The following is a 16943-nucleotide window of genomic DNA, read 5'->3' on the forward strand; positions in this document are numbered from 1 at the left end:
AGTGACCAGGAATAACGGTCACAAGCTGGCGGATGGTAGATTTAGGCTGGATATCAGGAGGCGCAACTTCACCGTCAGGGCGGCTAGGATCTGGAACCAACTTCCAAGAGAAGTGGTGCTGGCTCCTACCTTGGGGGTTTTTAAGAGGAGGCTAGATGAACACCTTGCTGGGGTCATTTGACCCCAGTACTCTTTCCTGCCCATGGCAGGGGGTCGGACTAGATGATCTACTCAGGTCCCTTCTGACCCTAGAAACTATGAAACTATCACCCCTGGTTTCCCTCACTGGTATAGACTGTTTCACCAGCCTCTAAAATATTGCACACAGCTGTAACATTTCAGCTTTAAATAAACAGACACCAGGAGCCTTTTGCCACAATCACAGCCCCTTCCTTGTGAAACTAGCTGCAACTACAACCCACGCACTTCATGCTGCAGCATTTGGCTTTGGACCAAAGAAAGGCAGAGAAACCAATAGGGGTAGGAGAAAGGTGTTAAAACATAGGCACGGCTCAGAAACATCCAGGAAGCAAGAGCCTGGCAATTACTTGGCATGCTTATTAGCTGTTCCTAAAGCTGCAAAGCCACCTGGCAGGTCAGAACTAGTTATGCCCTCCCCCACTTCTGCTACAAGACAGTGAGATGGTTGGAGGACAGGTGTAGGAATTGTATGTATTGGACTTCAGATCAGGACAAGGGTACAAATCAAATAAAGTAATAAGAGGGGTCTAAGCAAAAGGGTGATGCGTAACATATAATCAGCCTCCCTAACCCCTGCAGAAACCTCTCACTTTTAGAGGATGAATGCACCAGCATTTCTGAATAGTATACCTTACACCAACCATGATCAGGAACATGGGCAGTCATTAGATACACGGAAGACAGGTATGTGCACAGCCAAAGTGTCCTGCCAAAAATGCAACACTTGTGACAGAGCAACCATCATCCAGAGCATAGCACAGGCGGGAGGGCACAGAAAACAAGTCTATCATCTTCAGGCGACAAGCATACCTGCACTAGCATCCACTGAACCCCAGACAGCCACAGTCTATAGTAATCTTCACCAGTCACAACTTGATGTAACTCTGGGAAATAGGTGGCTGCCTGCGGTTTCTTCTATGTGGCTGTGACCAGGTTTCTATCATGGGTTTTGCTGACTGGGCTCCTCCATCCCTACACCCTGCTCGCTTGCCTCACATGGATGACTTAAGTCCTTATCTCTCTTTTTCCCTTTTTTCCCCCTTGTTGCTGGTTTAACTCCAATAACAGAACAGTAACGAAGTAGGAACAAAACTAAGCAAACAGGATAATACATCCATCCTCAAGGGCTTGTCAGGTCCCTCAAACAATCCATTTATTCTACCCCTGGAGGGTTTTTCTCTGCAGAACACAAACAAACCTCCCACCTTCAGGTCAAACACATCTCTTCCTAAAGTGAGCAAATGAACGTAGAACCAACCGTTAAGGTAGCTTGTCACATTAACTTTAATTGCACCAGCATGAGTGGTGAAGTATAATTTTATTTGAACTTTTCTTTTGCATTTTGTTTCTGTATTGTCAGCTACACCCTTCGGCGTGCTTCCACATTATGTTCTTATGCTATCAAGGTGAGAAGGCAGCTTATGTTCTAGCATTATCGACATAGGCGTGAAAATGTAGGCCTTGTTACTAGCTCAAATTAACGGAACTTGGCAATAACCTACTGAATCAGAGGCCTGTGGAATCGAGGGCTTTTCAAGGAGTGGATACATTAAAAGATGCGTGCAAGGTATGTATGCAGTGTGTTGCACGTGCTAAGCCCCAACTGGGAAAGAATAAACAGAAGTCAGCAGCAAAATGGGTCTTTTGAATGGCAGCTGAAGGGGCTTGAGAAGTGGCCATCCAGTCAAGAGGAGGCACAGGATTTGAGAGACTGGGTTAGAGGTTTGGAAGAACAGGTTAAGCAGTCAAAAACCACCACTGTCAGATGACTGCAGAAGCGTTGCAGCCAGCTGTTACACAAATACCGACTGTGTCGTAAGGGGAGGAGCATGAATATCCTTTCCCAGAATATCAGAGGCTAGGATGGTCAGATCAGATGGGCTTAACTTTACAGAAGGCAAAATCAGAGGGCTGGAGCATTTTGTTTACGGATGGATCAAGTTACTACAGACAGGGAAACTGTACACTGGGCATGCAGGGATTGGGTGCAAGATAAAGAAGTGTTACAGCAAGAAGTGACTCCTCATTCTGCACAAGGAGCAGAGGTGCAGGCTCTCAAAGCAGTGCTAGGACAGAATATAGTTATTTTGATGGATTCAGACTGGACTCGTAAGGTATTAGCTACATGGTTGCTCATCTGGGCAAAGAACCAAATGCATATGCGACAAGGACAATTAATTAGCGGCTTTTCATCTTTATGGGAACAGGTATTCAGCTTTTGTTGATAGATCAGGGAAGACTGTGGTCCAGTTTGTTAGGGGCCATCGCAAGACAAAGAGCAAAGAAGGATTCTGGACTTGTCAGGCAGATACACCAGCAAAAGCAGCAGCTAGAAAGGGAAAAGAATGCCAGCAGCTGGCAATGATTACTAGGCAAGCTCAAAGTAAAGCAGAGGTGGTAAGCCTAGGTGATTTAAAGCAATTGCAGAAAAATGACCAAGACTTAAAATACCTTCTGTCCAGATTTCCTTTCCAAGATGTCATCATTCAAAGGATACCTGTGCTATTGAAAGACAAACTGGTGTAAAGTGTATACAGCTAGATGGACAGTGAAAACAGGAGACATATGGTACCAGTCTCAAACAGATAAACACCTCTGTTTAGTAAATGTGGGAAGAGGAAACAATGTCACAGGAATTAGTGAAAAGAAGTACAATGAAATTACAGTGAAAGCATAGGTTGCCTCGACCCAAGTAGAAAACTGTCAGTGGGATACAGGAGCACGTAATTCTACCCATTCGGGATGTGGTTTCCAGATGCAGTAGTGAAACAAAATTGCATTTGAATTTTACAGAAGCAGTGTGCTTTCACCCAAATTACCAGCAATAAGCATTAATGACAGAGGAGCATGATGATTAAGATGACCAGAACCTAGAAATTGTTCCTCCACGTAGTGTTACGATGGTAGGAGGGTTTGCATGGTTGTCACAAATCCATAGAGGTCATAGTTGGAAAAATGTGTTTGAGTGCTAGCCAAGCAAACTGGTTAAAACAATACAAAAATACAGTCTTTCATACACCAAGGAAACAAAAGGTGTTTTTGTTATGCACTATAGAGCTGGAAAATATTACATGATGAGCTCTACCTGGAAGGGCCACTCCAGTGGAATATATTAGCTAAAACACATAATTGTTCTCTTGATTCTTCAATGATCATTTTTAGTTTCTTTTGCAGGAGAATATTTCAACAAGCCCCAGTCATGGAAGGTATTTATACAGTTACCTCATCACAAAACTACATTAATTTACCATCGCTGGTGGGTGAATATGATGGAAGCCTCCAAGTTGTTAAAGGACACATGATGACATATAATTGGACTCACATAATCAAATTAGACCACAATAAGCAAGTTCTCTTGGGCCCTCAATGATCCATCAAAGAAATTCAAGTAGACTTAAGGGGTTTGAACTTATCTGCCAGTATCCCAAAGCGTGCCTCTTTTATTCTGGCAAGCCATCAAGGTTGGAGGCAGTGAATGGATTTATGGTGTATTAAAACTATATAGGTTTCCACCTACATTTGAAGAAAAGAAGTTATAGCAATTTGCCTGGGTGGAACTGGATTAGGAGTGGTTGTCTTGACATTGAAGTCTTAGTTAATAAACTAAGCTACACTACAGCTGAGATGCAAAGACATAGGAAACCCTTAACAAATTTGTTGTCACACCTGGGAATTAGAGAACAACTAGTGGGAGACATCCTGCCAGTACTTCAATAAATTAAAGAAGACCACCAAAACATAGTTGCAGCAATTGATAAATTACTTCAGTACAGTGTTTCTCTAGACTTGGCCTGTACACAGGCTCAAGCTTTAAGCCAAACCATAGTCTGTCAAATTTTATCTGCTCTGGCCTTCAGGGGCATTTGCCAATAGAGCTTAGAAAAATTGTTTGGAACAATGCCACTCCAGGAGCAAAAGAGCTTTCCACGTGGTGGAAGTTAGTCATTTTGCATACAGTGAATTGAACCAGCAAATTGTGGCTCATGTGGTTAATATTAGTGCCAATTCTTGTATCACCATATACCCACTGATATCTGTGCATCTTGGAGTGAGTAAACGTATTTTGACGTACCCCTGTAACCATCATCCGCATTTGAGCAACAGAGTAAATGGAGGACCATTAATATCAAGGGATGTCTAGTTCATGACCAGGGATCTGGGTTTTCCATTTCCCAAGGGAAAAAAGCAGGAAAACCTGGATTTGGGGACTGGGCAGCAGGGGTGGGTGGGAGTTGGGGGGGGACCTCCAGAAGGGCTGGGGGGGACCCTGTTGGTCTGGTAAGGTTCATTCTGCCAGGAGGGCTGAGGCCTGTGGGGAGAGCTGGCAAGGCAGGAGAGGGGCAGGGCACGGGTGTGTTGGTGGCAATCACCCTGTCCTATGCCAAGGGCTGGGGCTAGCACTGGAAGCGATGGCTGGGGGCGCACTGTGTAGGGGAGGGGAGGAGCAGCTTGGCTTGCTCAAATGCTGTCCTGCCAAGCCTGGGGCCTTTCCAACCCCAGGGGATGCAGGGGGGAGAAGGACAATCTGGGGTATCTGTGTGAGAACCAGAATCTTCAAGCACAAGATGAGTATGAACAACACAAAGTTCAAAAATGTGCCTTTGATTTAGTTAGTGAAAACCATTATGTTGTTGTATATGCTGGACAGGGATGTATTTGTGTATATACTCAGTGGCCATATGTCTTAATTAACCAAGAAATTCTGTATCGAATGATGTTTTCTATTAATCATTTTTTGTGATGTTTAATCAATTAGTGATTGTGACTGTATGTATTTTATGCCTCAGTGGCCTGTACAATCTATACAAGCTAAACCATGGCTATATCGTGATGTAACCACAGTGCAACTAGGATCAGATCTGCAAACAAGGTCCAGAATGCTGGACAGAATTCTTGGCGGGAAATTTTACTTGGATGCAGCCCAAATGCCACGGGACTTTTTACTCTAATGCCACACCCCATTGTTGTTTTGCTCTTTGTCCAGATAGTATTGCTTGTGATTATTATTTTATTGTGCTGGAAAATGAAACGGTTATATTTTAGATTAGAATGGCATCAAGCTCAGCAGCTGCAAGACTTATATTATGATAAGTTCCTTCAACAGGCTCCTTCAGTGGCTGCGACCCATACAGGCCCTGAGCAAAAGCAGTTTTATTACCAGACTGACTTCCATGCAGTGATGGCATAGGTGAACCTAGCCATCAGAGGGGATTATTAGGGTATCTTGTCACATTTAGCTTCAGTTGCACCTGCTTGAGTGGTGAATTATAGTATTATTTGAAATGTTCTTTTGCATTTTGTAACTGCATTGTCAAGCAGTTAGCCTTGGGCTCACTTCTACATTATGTTCTTATGCTATCAGTGTGAGAAGGCAGCTTATGCTTAGCATTATCAACACAGGCGTACAGAATGTGGGCCTTGTTATTAGCTAAAATTAACTGAGCTTGGCACTAACTGACTGAATCAGAGGGATGAATGAGTGGATATGGTAAATGAAAGGTGATAAGAGAGGACCAATTTGACTACCCAACTGCAGAGCCCTTGAGATTTCCGGTTTGGGTGGACAGACCAAATTAGGAAGCTGGGGCATGCCCAAATTAAGACACTGGTAAAAGACCAGATTAAGAGGTGATGAGTTTGTTGGAACAAAGGAATATGGTGACAGGATAAAATGTCAACGGGGAAACCAATCAACAGGGAAACAGCTCTGGCTCTTCTAGGTTTCTGAATCACTCTCTGATATGGCTTGAAGTGCATTTTAATATTTCAGAACAGGTCAAGTTAAATATCTGCCTCCACTCCAATAAAAGCAATATAGTCCCACCAAACTTACAAGAGAAAGATGCCTCGTGTGCATTGCTAAGCAATTCCAACTAGTGATACCACAGATGACAGAATTACTCTAATTTAAAAGTCCTTCCTATTAATAAAGCACCCAGGAATAGTTTGAGTGTGCAAACAAGAAGAGGATAAGGACGTGTGTTGTATCCGAATAGTATCACTGATCTCCACAGTCAACAGAAACCTTTCTGACTTGGCTAAAATTTGCACCTAACTAATGACACAATAGTAGCACCTACAGCACTGGCTTCTTTTTGGATTATAACACACTGATTGACTGTGGCTGCTCTCATTCAGAGGGGGAAATGAGCCAGAGATAATAGGAAAAAAAACTCTTCTGCTGAGCTACCTAATCAAACTTAACTCTCCACTTCCAGTTTCAGAAGTACAGGCTTCCTGATAACAGGAACAGAACAGACCTTTTGTGTGAAAGGAAAAAAAAGTGGTGGGTTGTGCTTGTATGGCTCATAACAGTAAAAAATGTCAGTCTGTAAGTCTCAATCACATAGTTGCAACCTGACTTAAATACTGAGTATACATGCAACTTATCTCTCCCTTTTACCTTCATTATCATACAACTCCTAAATCTTACCTTTCCTTCTTGTTAAGTAACTAAAGGCAATTTTAGGAAAATACATACAATAGGAAATGCATACAATAGGCAGTGTCTTCAGTTTGCTGTTTAAAAGTCTATATAATAGTGCTGCTATTAAATCCCCTCTTAGTCTCCTCCTCTCTAAATTAATTAAGCCCAGTTCCCTCAGTCCTTCCTCATAAGTCATGTCCCCCAGCCCCCAAACCATTTTCATTACCCTCCGCTGTTTCTATACACAACTCAAAATACCACTTTGAACATTTTTGTCATTTTGTACATACATTATAGCAATTGTATGTACTTCTGCTCTGACCATTCTGATTCACAGTTGTCATTAGTAACTCATTTAAAGAGAAGAACTGGGGTTACATAACATTATACATTCTGAATTGAAAATGAATATTTTTTTAAAATCTACCATAATATCTTTCTCATGAGAACAGACATGTACCTGGGCTGTCTCAAAATAACATCTGATGAAATACACTCAGGTTCATGAAAGCCTGTGCCTTCACTACAGACCTCATATTTCGTCAGCCTATAAAGATGCATATCTACCATGCCTTCTGACTGACTTCAGACTAAAATGGCTCACTACCTGTCTCAAAATAATAATAATCACACAGCCTGAATACTTATTTTGGAATCCAGGCTAATAACTCAATTATCTACATGTCATCCCAGGCTTTATTCATAGTCACTGAATATAACCACCTCAGATCTGATGAGGTTTCTGCATTATTCTCTTCAAGATTGGGGCTGGGGAGGGGAATCTACCAGTGAACATCTGTGCAGAATGAAGTGGCAGGAAAGAAGTTCCTTACCAATCCAGCAGGTTCTTCAAGATGCACCTTCTTTGCCCACGTTTTCTGTTGGTAGTACATGCCCTCCAAGTGCCCAAGATCTGAGATTGTGCCAGCAGTCTCCATCTGATCCATCTGTGATCCCTAAAGATCCTCACCCACCAGAACAACGGTGCACATGGTGATGCGAGACTGACTGCCATTCCAACTCCTTCTTCACTGCAAATCCAACCATACTATAGTGTACACAGCTGAAACAGAGCAGGAGAAACACAAGTTTAAAATCTCAAAGAACTCCAGTACTGGACCAGGTAATGCTCCTTTTTAAGTGTCTGTCTCTATGTATTCCTGTGATAAAACAACCAAGAACAAAGCTTAGTGGGTGATGGGTGCTCAGAGGCTTAATCTGGAACTAATTGCAATACTGTCCTACCAACAGAGGGATTCAAAGCCTTTACCAGTGTGTTGTGCTTTGGGATGATGGACCTCAATTTTGATCGCCTCCACAACAATAATGAGGATATTTCCCAAGGCAAGCTTAGGGTCCGTAAGCTGTAGCTGAGCAGGCTTTAATAATGTCAAGAGTCTGAGTGCTAGAGACACTGGAACAGAGATGGTTTCAACCCAAGAGACCATTGACCAATACAGTTAAGGTTGCACAGTGACTTCCATGTAACATCCCTGCTTTCCATTGGAGCTGTCTGCTATGTAAACATTATGGCTGGGAGTTTTTAGCTTGGTTTTTACACGAAGGTGAATTCTGAGTGAAAGAGTTCAGCTCTTAGACCCACAAGAAAAGTAAAAAAAATTAAAATTTCCCCCACTGGGGCAATAATCCTTAAGACCTTGCCACTCTCACCTTTAAATAACCAAGGCAGAAAGTGAGAATGTATCATAGAAATAATCCCAGGTATAGAGATAGGCCTTTGAATTTTCCTACAGAATCTAGTCTGGATTTGACTTGTTTTTTTTAAGGGTACATTGTTCATATGCACCAGTTTGGGTTTTTTATTCATTTTGGTTTTGGTTTTTATGTTCTTCAGACACGCAGCTAAGAAAAACTGCGCTGCTCATACAATACAGCAAAATGCCAGCTTAGCAGCATAGAGAAACTATACTGAAAAGTCACGTGGATTGTAGCCGAGTCTCTGCAAACCTTGTAAACTGTGAAAGGCAGCAGCTGGTGAGAGAGTTGGGCTCCTTTTTTAACAGGAGAATTTTGTTAACACTCGCTTCATCAGAATACTAGTTAGTCTCTTATGAAATGCAGTTGGGAAGTTTAATTCGTGAACACCAGAAATGTATTTCATTGTATAGCTCCAAGCAATATTTAGGTAATAGATACTACATTTAAGCTACCCAGACAAAATTTGTCAGTGTCTTTTCACGTTCAGGTGACTTATCATACTGGTGGCTCCAGTAAATACCATGAGCATGACAGACAAAAGAAAGGATTAAACAGATACATGTGCAAATATACATGGCCTATTTAATGGGGATCCCAAAGCTCTTGCTAATGCTTGCATGGCTTATTCTCTGCACAGCTCTTATGCCCTTTCAAACCACAGACAGCTTCTTGAAACAGGATGAATTTCTCCTAAATTAGAATAGCAGACAGGAGTATTTTAAAGGGCATGTGCTGCTATTGCTACTTGTACGTTTTGGACGTGCCTAGCAATTGGTTTCAGTGGCAGGTAACAAACACTGAATTAGCAGGGAGTGATCTATGGCAAAGGTTATGAGAGGGAGTGTTTGTTATTAGTGCCAAACCCTTAAGTCCATTTGCCAACGATCATCTCTCTGCACTAAAATAAACAAGCGACTCCAAACTTCTACAATATTTTGCTGCCCCTTTTGTAGAGAATAAGTATTAATTTCTTTAAAATGTCACAGGTGCATGCAATACTTTTCAACCTCCTCAGGAAGAAAGGTCCCTAAACCAGAGTTTATAGTCTGAAAGCCACATGAACTCATCCATTAAATTCCATCCATTAAGAAAACTGACAAACAAGTAAACATTAAGCCAATCTAAAGTAGTAGAATCACAGAAAGTGAGGGTTGGAAGGGACCTCAGGAATCATCCAGTCCAACCCCTGCTCAGAGCAAGACCATCCTCAACTAGATCATCCCAGCCAAGGCTTTGTCTATCCGGGTTTTGAAAACCTCCAAGGATGGAGCTTCCACCACCTCTGGGTGACCTGTTCCAGTGCTTTACTACCCTCCTAGTGATAAAATTATTCCTCATATCTAACCTAAATTTCCCTTGCTGCAACTTGAGCCCATTGCTCCTTGTTCTGTCAGCCACCACCACTGAGAACACTTCAGCTCCATCCACTTTTGAACCCCACTTCAGGTAGTTGAAAGCTCCTGTTAAGCCCCCTCTTCTCTAGACTAAATAAGCCCAGTTCCCTCAGTCTTTCCTCATAAGTCATGTCCCCCAGTCCCCAAACCATTTTCATTGCCCTCCACTGGACTCTCCAATTTGTCCACATCCTTTCTATAGTGGGGATGCCCAAAACTGAACACAGCACTCCGGATGTGGCCTCACCAGTGCGGAATAGAAAATAATTACTTCCCTTGATCTACTGGCAACACACCTACCACAGCCCAGCATACTGTTAGCCGTCTTGGCAACAAGGGCACACTGCTGGCTCATATTCAGCTTATTGTCCACTGTCACCCCCAGGTCCTTTTCTACAAAGCTGCTGCCCAGCCAGTCACCCCCGGCCTGTACTGTTGCACGGGGTTGTTCCGTCCTAAGTGCAGGACTTTGCACATGTCCTTATTGAGCCTCATGAGATTCCTTTTGGCCCCATCCTCCAATTTATCTAGGGCACTCTGAATCCAAGCCCTGCCCTCCAGCCTATTTACTACTCCCCCCAAGCTTGGTGTCATCTACAAACTTGCTGAGGGTGCACTCCATCCCAGCTTCCAGGTTGTTGATGAAGACATTAAACAAAACTGGTCCTAGGACTAACCCCTGGGGAACTCCACTTGATACCAGCTGCCAACTAGACATCGAGCCATTGATTACTACTCCGAGCCTGATGCTCCAGCCAGTTTTCTGTCCACCTTACAGTCCATTCACCCACCCCGTACTTCCTTAGCTTGCCTGTGAGACTGTTGTAGACTGTAGTTTCCCTCAGGCCCTCCTCCAGATCCTTTGTTGAAAAACTCCGCTCTGGAGATTATCACAGGCCTTGTGGACTCCCTCTCTCCAGATCCTCAGCTGCAGCTCCGCTCCAGAGATTACAACCAACCAGCCACGTGTGCGCAGGCCTCCACCTTCCTCCTGCTCGGGATCGCTCCCACAGCCTTCCTCGACATGGTTCCACAATCTTTGCCTGCCAAGATACTCAGCCACTCCTCTCCCCCTGAGGCCTGCAGGGGACTGACCTGTCTCTGACTCTCTCCGGGGCTGGAAATACTTTTGGGCAACCTCTCTCCTCCAATCCTGAGCTAGATGCTGCTCCAGAAGTTGGGTGTTTTCCTTCCCTTCCAGTCTCCAGCTGCAGCCCTGCCCACCCTCCATGCTGTGAGTTTTGTCTCACTCCTTCACACTACTAGTCCCAAGGTTCAGAGTCAAGGTGCATCCAGCCAGTATGCAAGCATCAGTCTGAGTTTCTCTTTTGAATGTCAGATGTCAACAGCCTGGAGGTCAGAGGCCGAGGCCCACCCCGCCTCCACAGTAGGAGGGGGTGCCTTGGTGGCCTTCTGTCCATGGTGGCCTCGGATTCCACTCTGGGAACCCTTAGCTTCTCTAAAATCCTTCTTTTTGTATCTTTTTTCCCTCGGTGATGATTCTTCATCTTTGGGCATAGCTGATTGGTCTCTCTGTGGTCATCATACTGTCCACATGCCATCCTGTGAGAATATTCCTTTGTTTCACAAGCCCATTACATGCAAACATCCTAATTTGGGTTTTCCTGGTCTTCTCCTAATTTGGTCTGTTCCCCAAAACCAGAAATCCCAAGGGCTTCGCAGCTGGGCACTGTGATCTGGTGTCACCTTATCTCACATTATGGAACATTGTGGTATATGTCTCCAATTTCCCAGCCTGTGTCAGACAGTGAGCTTTGAGGAAACTGTCAGAAACCGGCTTTTAGAAATCAATTAACCCTTGCCTTTGCCCAGGACCATTGTTCTAATACATATCTACTTTGCCTACATGCCAATTCCCAAAAGCAAACCTCTAAATGCCGTTTTCCAGCCATCACTAACTGTGTGATCTTGTAGCAGGAGTTTTGCTGGACTTGCATAATTAGCAGCTGCAAAATGCAATTCTGGATCTAAATGCCTTGAGACTTGGAGTAAGAAACAAGTATTAACCCATCCCTTGTCCTTTTGGGCAAGCTAAAACAGCTAATCAAGGTCTCCTAAACCTAAGCAAGGCAATCATTTTCATGTGTGGGTCACACTGCAGGGTTCCTGTTCAAACAGTGCAAGACAGGCAGCGCACTCAACAGGGGCTGCGTGTGACAAGGCAGAAGGCAGTATTTGAACAACGAACTGTTTCACTGTAATTCACAGCTGCCACTGACGTCGTGGGGATGTAGTGTCTAGCTAAGTGTCATACAGTGTAGGGTGAGGTTACCGTCTACCCTTAGGCTCTGCTAGGTGTCCCACCGTGGAGTCGGGGTGCAGTCACATGGCTGTTGGGGTGGAGAACTCACGCCCCGTTTGTTCTTTTCGATCTGGCTTAAAGGGAGAAGGAAGGCTCATAATGCGTGATGGGTAAATACAAGCAGTTTATCTACTTACGCCCCTTTTGGTTAGTCATGTGGGCACAGGATTCACGAGTCTTTACAAAACGGTCATCAGCGAAACGCATGGGAGCTCAATAGCGGGGTTGAAAGTTGCGGCTGGGGAGCAGTGGCGGGAAACGACGGGTGATCAGTCCGGGTAGCTGTGAGGCCTGCTCGCAGTTGCAAGTGAACTTGATCCCAGTCGCGCTCAGGTGGTGGCTTCCGGGACGGTCTCTCCGAGCGGCAGGCGGGTGCGGGTTTTAAACCCTGCCGTTCGGTTTCGGTTTGAGTCAGCCAGCCAGAACCGAGAACGCTTTTTGCTTCCTAATAGGAGAACGCTGCTGTGCCAGTGTGGAATTTCCCATTCATGCTTGTTTTTGCAAGCCCGGGCTTGATCGCTTACGGGAGGGCGCGTGCGGCACAATCACCATTTTGTGCCTCACACTAGGTAGGGGTGCCAGTGTTAGACTAACTGACACATTATCTTTTCCTAAAAATAGTGTAGGAAAAAGCTAATTTAAAGTACTTCCCTCCCTGCTTCTTTTTCTGCCACATAAAAGCTAGTGCTAATATACACGTGTACTATTTCTCTCTCTTCCACAGAAAAGAAAGGACAAGTCACAGTTCACATGCTCTAAAACACAACAGAGTAATGTTTGAATGCAGGCACATTACATTGCAGATTAATTTTGCCAGCTAGGTTGCGTTCACACTTCTGCAGCTGTGCTGACCTCTGGAGTCAGGCATTGTACATACCACAGCATAATACAGAAATCCTAGCATAGTATCCAGCTTTCCACCAACCACTGCTAATATAAAAGAGAGTTCAACTTAGTAGTTGCTAGTGGAGCACTGAATTAACTGCATTTCGATTGTGTGACATGGAGCATATAGTCATCAATTGTTGACTCATAGATTTCATAGACATTAGGGCTGGAAGGGACCTCTTAAGGCTACTGGGTCCAGCCCCCTGCCCAAGGGGCAGGAAGTCAGCTAGGGTCAAAGGATCCCAGCGAGATATGCGTCCAAATGTTTCTTAAAAGAGTCCACAGTAGGTGCTTGCACCACCTCTGGCAGCAGTCTATTCCAGGCCTTGGGGGCTTGGACAGTCAAGAAGTTTTTCCTTATGTTCAGCCAAAACCGGTTTTGCAGGAGTTTGTGACTGTTGGACCTTGTCATCACCTGGGGTGCTGTGGTGAACAGGTGTTCCTCCAGATTCTGATGCACACCCCTGAAGTACTTATAGGCTGCCACCAAGTCACACCTGAGCCTATGCTTCTCCAGGCTGAAGAGTCCCATAGCTCACAGCATCTAGCTCTCCTCTGGACTCTTTCGAGCTTCTCCACATCCTTCCTGAATTGTGGAGCCCAGAATTGGATGCAGTACTCCAGCTGTGGCCTCACCAAGGCTGGGTACAGCAGAAGGATGACATCCTGGGTCTTGCTTGAGATGTGTCCGTAGATGCAAGCCAGAGTCTTGTTTGCTTTGCCAGCTGCAGCATTGCACTGGGGGCTCATGTTCATCTTGTGGTCAGTCATGACCCCCAACAGTCTCTTTTGACTGTGGTGCTAGCGGGTGTAGCACTGCAGAGCCCATAGGTGTGATGCAGATTCCCCCCACAAGGTGGAACACCTTGCATTTCTCCGTATTGAATGCCATCAGATTTTCATCCACACACCTTACAAGCCTGTCGAGGTCAGCCTGGATCACCAGCCTATCATCAAGTGTGGCTACTCTTCCCCAAGTTTGGTGTTCTCAGTGAATATAGCCACTCCGGCTCTGACACCAATGTCCAGACTGTTTATGAAGACATTAAAGAGGACAGGTCGAAGAACGGAGCCTTGGGGGACACCACTGGTCACGGAGAGCCGTGCTGATTCAGTTCCATCAACTACCACGCTCTGTGTCCAACCTCAGACCCAGTTCCCCAGCCATCAGACTGTGGAATAGTCTGTCGAGGCTGTAGTTTCCCGATTTTGCCATGAGGACATCGTGGGATACCAAATGATCCTTCCACAGGATATATACACGATAGACTGGAAGCCCCTGGCCTGTCTCTTTTCCAAATCCTGTTGGGAAACCCTCCAGAGCAGGCCACATGTTTTCTAGGACCACGCTAATGCAGACAGAAGCAAGTAGGGATGAATACACTATAGAAGCCCCAGGCCTGTTCTGATATCTCTCAGCAGTACTATGGATGAGATTTTACTGGTTGAGACAGATTCCCAGACTCCCAAAACCTGCTCAGGGTCCACGCCAGAACCCCAACAGCCCACACCAGAGCCACCGGGGGGACAGCATGGCAGTGTTGGACAAGCCAAACCATAGGGGCTCTGCTGAGGTAACTAATCTAGATTTGGGCGGAGTGGTTTTCTATTGCAAATGTGTGGGTCATTTTCTGAAGTGAATTCACTTTGTGAAGCAGCGAAAACTCCAAACAAGAATCTGAACAGAAGCCAAACGACTGCCTGGCTTTCAGATCAAGATACTTATACCCTACAGAAGCTGGTAAGAAGACATTTTAAAACAAACAGGACCTGTTTCAAATGTGGATACACAATGGCAGGCAGACTTGGTAGATATGCAGCAGTTCTCCAAACACAACAGTGGGCTTAAGTACATCTTAACAGTGATAGCATGCCTGGGCCTTGGGCCTAAAAGACAAGTCAGCAGGTGAAATATCCCAGGGCTTTAACATCATGTTCTCAGGGGGTCACACGCCTCAAAAATTACAGACCGATTGGCGAAAAGAATTTTTAAACAAGCCTTTAAGCAAACTGTTAAAGCAGTATAATATCAACCACTTGTTATGAATAATGAAGTGAAAGTGGTGGCTGCAGAGAGGTTTAACAGAACATTAAAATCAAAGATGTGGAGGTATTTTACAAACAGCAACACCTTTCACTACACTGACGCATTTCCAGAGTTTATAAAGAGCAATAACCACGGCTCCCACAGAACTATCCATGCCAGACCTGTTGATGGGAACTCCTCAAACTGTCCACAGGTGTGGAAACAGTTAGGGCTGTGCAAGGCTTCAGACCATGCTTCGGATCTGGAGAAGATTCGGATGCTTCAGACTCTGAAGCAGCATGTCCAGATCAGAAAGCCTAAAGAAGCCAGCGCTTTGAAGTGGTTCGGAGCTTCTGAACCGCTTCGCAAAAGCTTCGGAGCCACTTCGGAGAGCCGGTCATAGGGTATAATGGGGAATCAATGAAATATCTATAACTTGGTCATTTTTTGTCTGATTTTGATGAAATATGCATGGGAGGTGGCCTCTGCTCAGTGAATGAAACCAGCCAAGTTTCAAGAAGATCGGTGCATGGGTTTGGGGGGAACTGCACCCCAAATTCTTAAAACCAAAATCATGTCATGTGTATGCGTTAAGCCACAGTGGGGTCAAAACTGTAGGGATGGTGGCCTCTGCCGTGGCCACGAAGCCTGCCAGCTGCCCAGGAGATTGGTGCAGGGCTTCTGGGTTCTGGGGCCCTGCATCTCTAGCTGGTGACAGGCAAAACTCATGACATGGTGTTTGTGCAACTGACTGTCTGTCTTGGGGCAGTTGAGTGTCTGCACTGATTATTTCCTCTCCTTAGTCTGTGGTTTTGTAGGTGTTAATCATTGCTGATTAACTCATTATCTAGTAGCTACTAGTAGCCAAGTACTGTGTATTGAGCTAAACCCTGAGTGAATCATGATTGATTGGTAACTGGTAACACAGCAGCCTCGCAGTCAGGCCTGCAGTAGTTCCTGCCCTCACCCCGTTCCTCAGCAGGGGCCACCATCTCTGCAGCTTTCGCCCCTCCCCCTCCCGGTGGTGTAACACATACACATGACATGAGTTTTGCTTTCAAGAATTTGGGGTGCAGTTTCCCCCAAACTCCTACACCAATCTTCTTGACACTTGGCAGGCTTCATGCTCTTAGCAGAGGCTACCAGCCCTGCACATTTCATCCACATCAGACAAAAAAGCAACAACATTATAGATACTTCATTGATTCCCCATTATACCCTAGGGCCGGATCAAAGCAAGAACCCGGTCTGGAGCTTCAGATCAGATCCCAGACGCAGGGGGCGGAGCGAATGCTTACCCGATCCAGGTACCTGGACAAGGCGGCACAGTTAAAAGACAGCCCGGGATCAGACCCGGACCATGGAGTGGTGGGACCGGAGCGGCTGGGGCAAACGCCAGCTGCCGGCCAGGGAGCAGAGGGGCGGATGCACGCCACCCAGCGCAGAGCAGCAGGACCGGAGCTGCTGGCGCAGACGCCAGCCACCGGCCAGGGAGTGGAGGGGTGGATACACGCCGCCCAGCGTGGAGCCCGCACGTTCTGGAGCAGCAGTAAGGCGACGCAGGGACACACAGCAAGGAGGCTGGGATCTGGTGGTGAGTCGGGTGACTGGGGCATGCAGGAAGCTTCAGGATCCGGTGGGCGAAGGGCGGAGCGGAACCCCAGTGCCTGCTAGGGTGTATGGACTCCAGGCGGTGGCCCTGCTATACAAGAGCAGAGGAGGGGCGCGGGACCCTTCCCCTGGAAGGGCTACAGGGATAGGAGCAGACCAAATGGAGGAGACAGGCGGAACTTCATAGACGAAGGCCAGAAGTGTCAGGGAGACTATGCCTCAACACCTCTGGTGACGTAGGACTGAGATTGCTTGGAAGAGAAATAAGGACGCTCATCCCGGAGGACTGGGCGAGGGTGTAGGAGCCCTCAGCTAGCTCACGGACCACCAGTCTCAATTTCGGACATTGCTGCA

General features: G+C 45.7%; 1 protein-coding gene across 1 annotated transcript in view; it reads left to right on the forward strand.

Moving 5' to 3' along the window:
• The window catches only part of LOC109309860 (methylsterol monooxygenase 1-like), a 33151-nt gene that overhangs the window by 13239 nt on the left and 2969 nt on the right, over nt 1–16943 (forward strand). The window lies entirely within an intron of this gene.

The sequence above is a fragment of the Crocodylus porosus genome, unplaced genomic scaffold (genome assembly GCF_001723895.1).
Source record: "Crocodylus porosus isolate Cpor-Errol unplaced genomic scaffold, CroPor_comp1, whole genome shotgun sequence".
Taxonomy (NCBI): Eukaryota; Metazoa; Chordata; order Crocodylia; family Crocodylidae; genus Crocodylus; species Crocodylus porosus.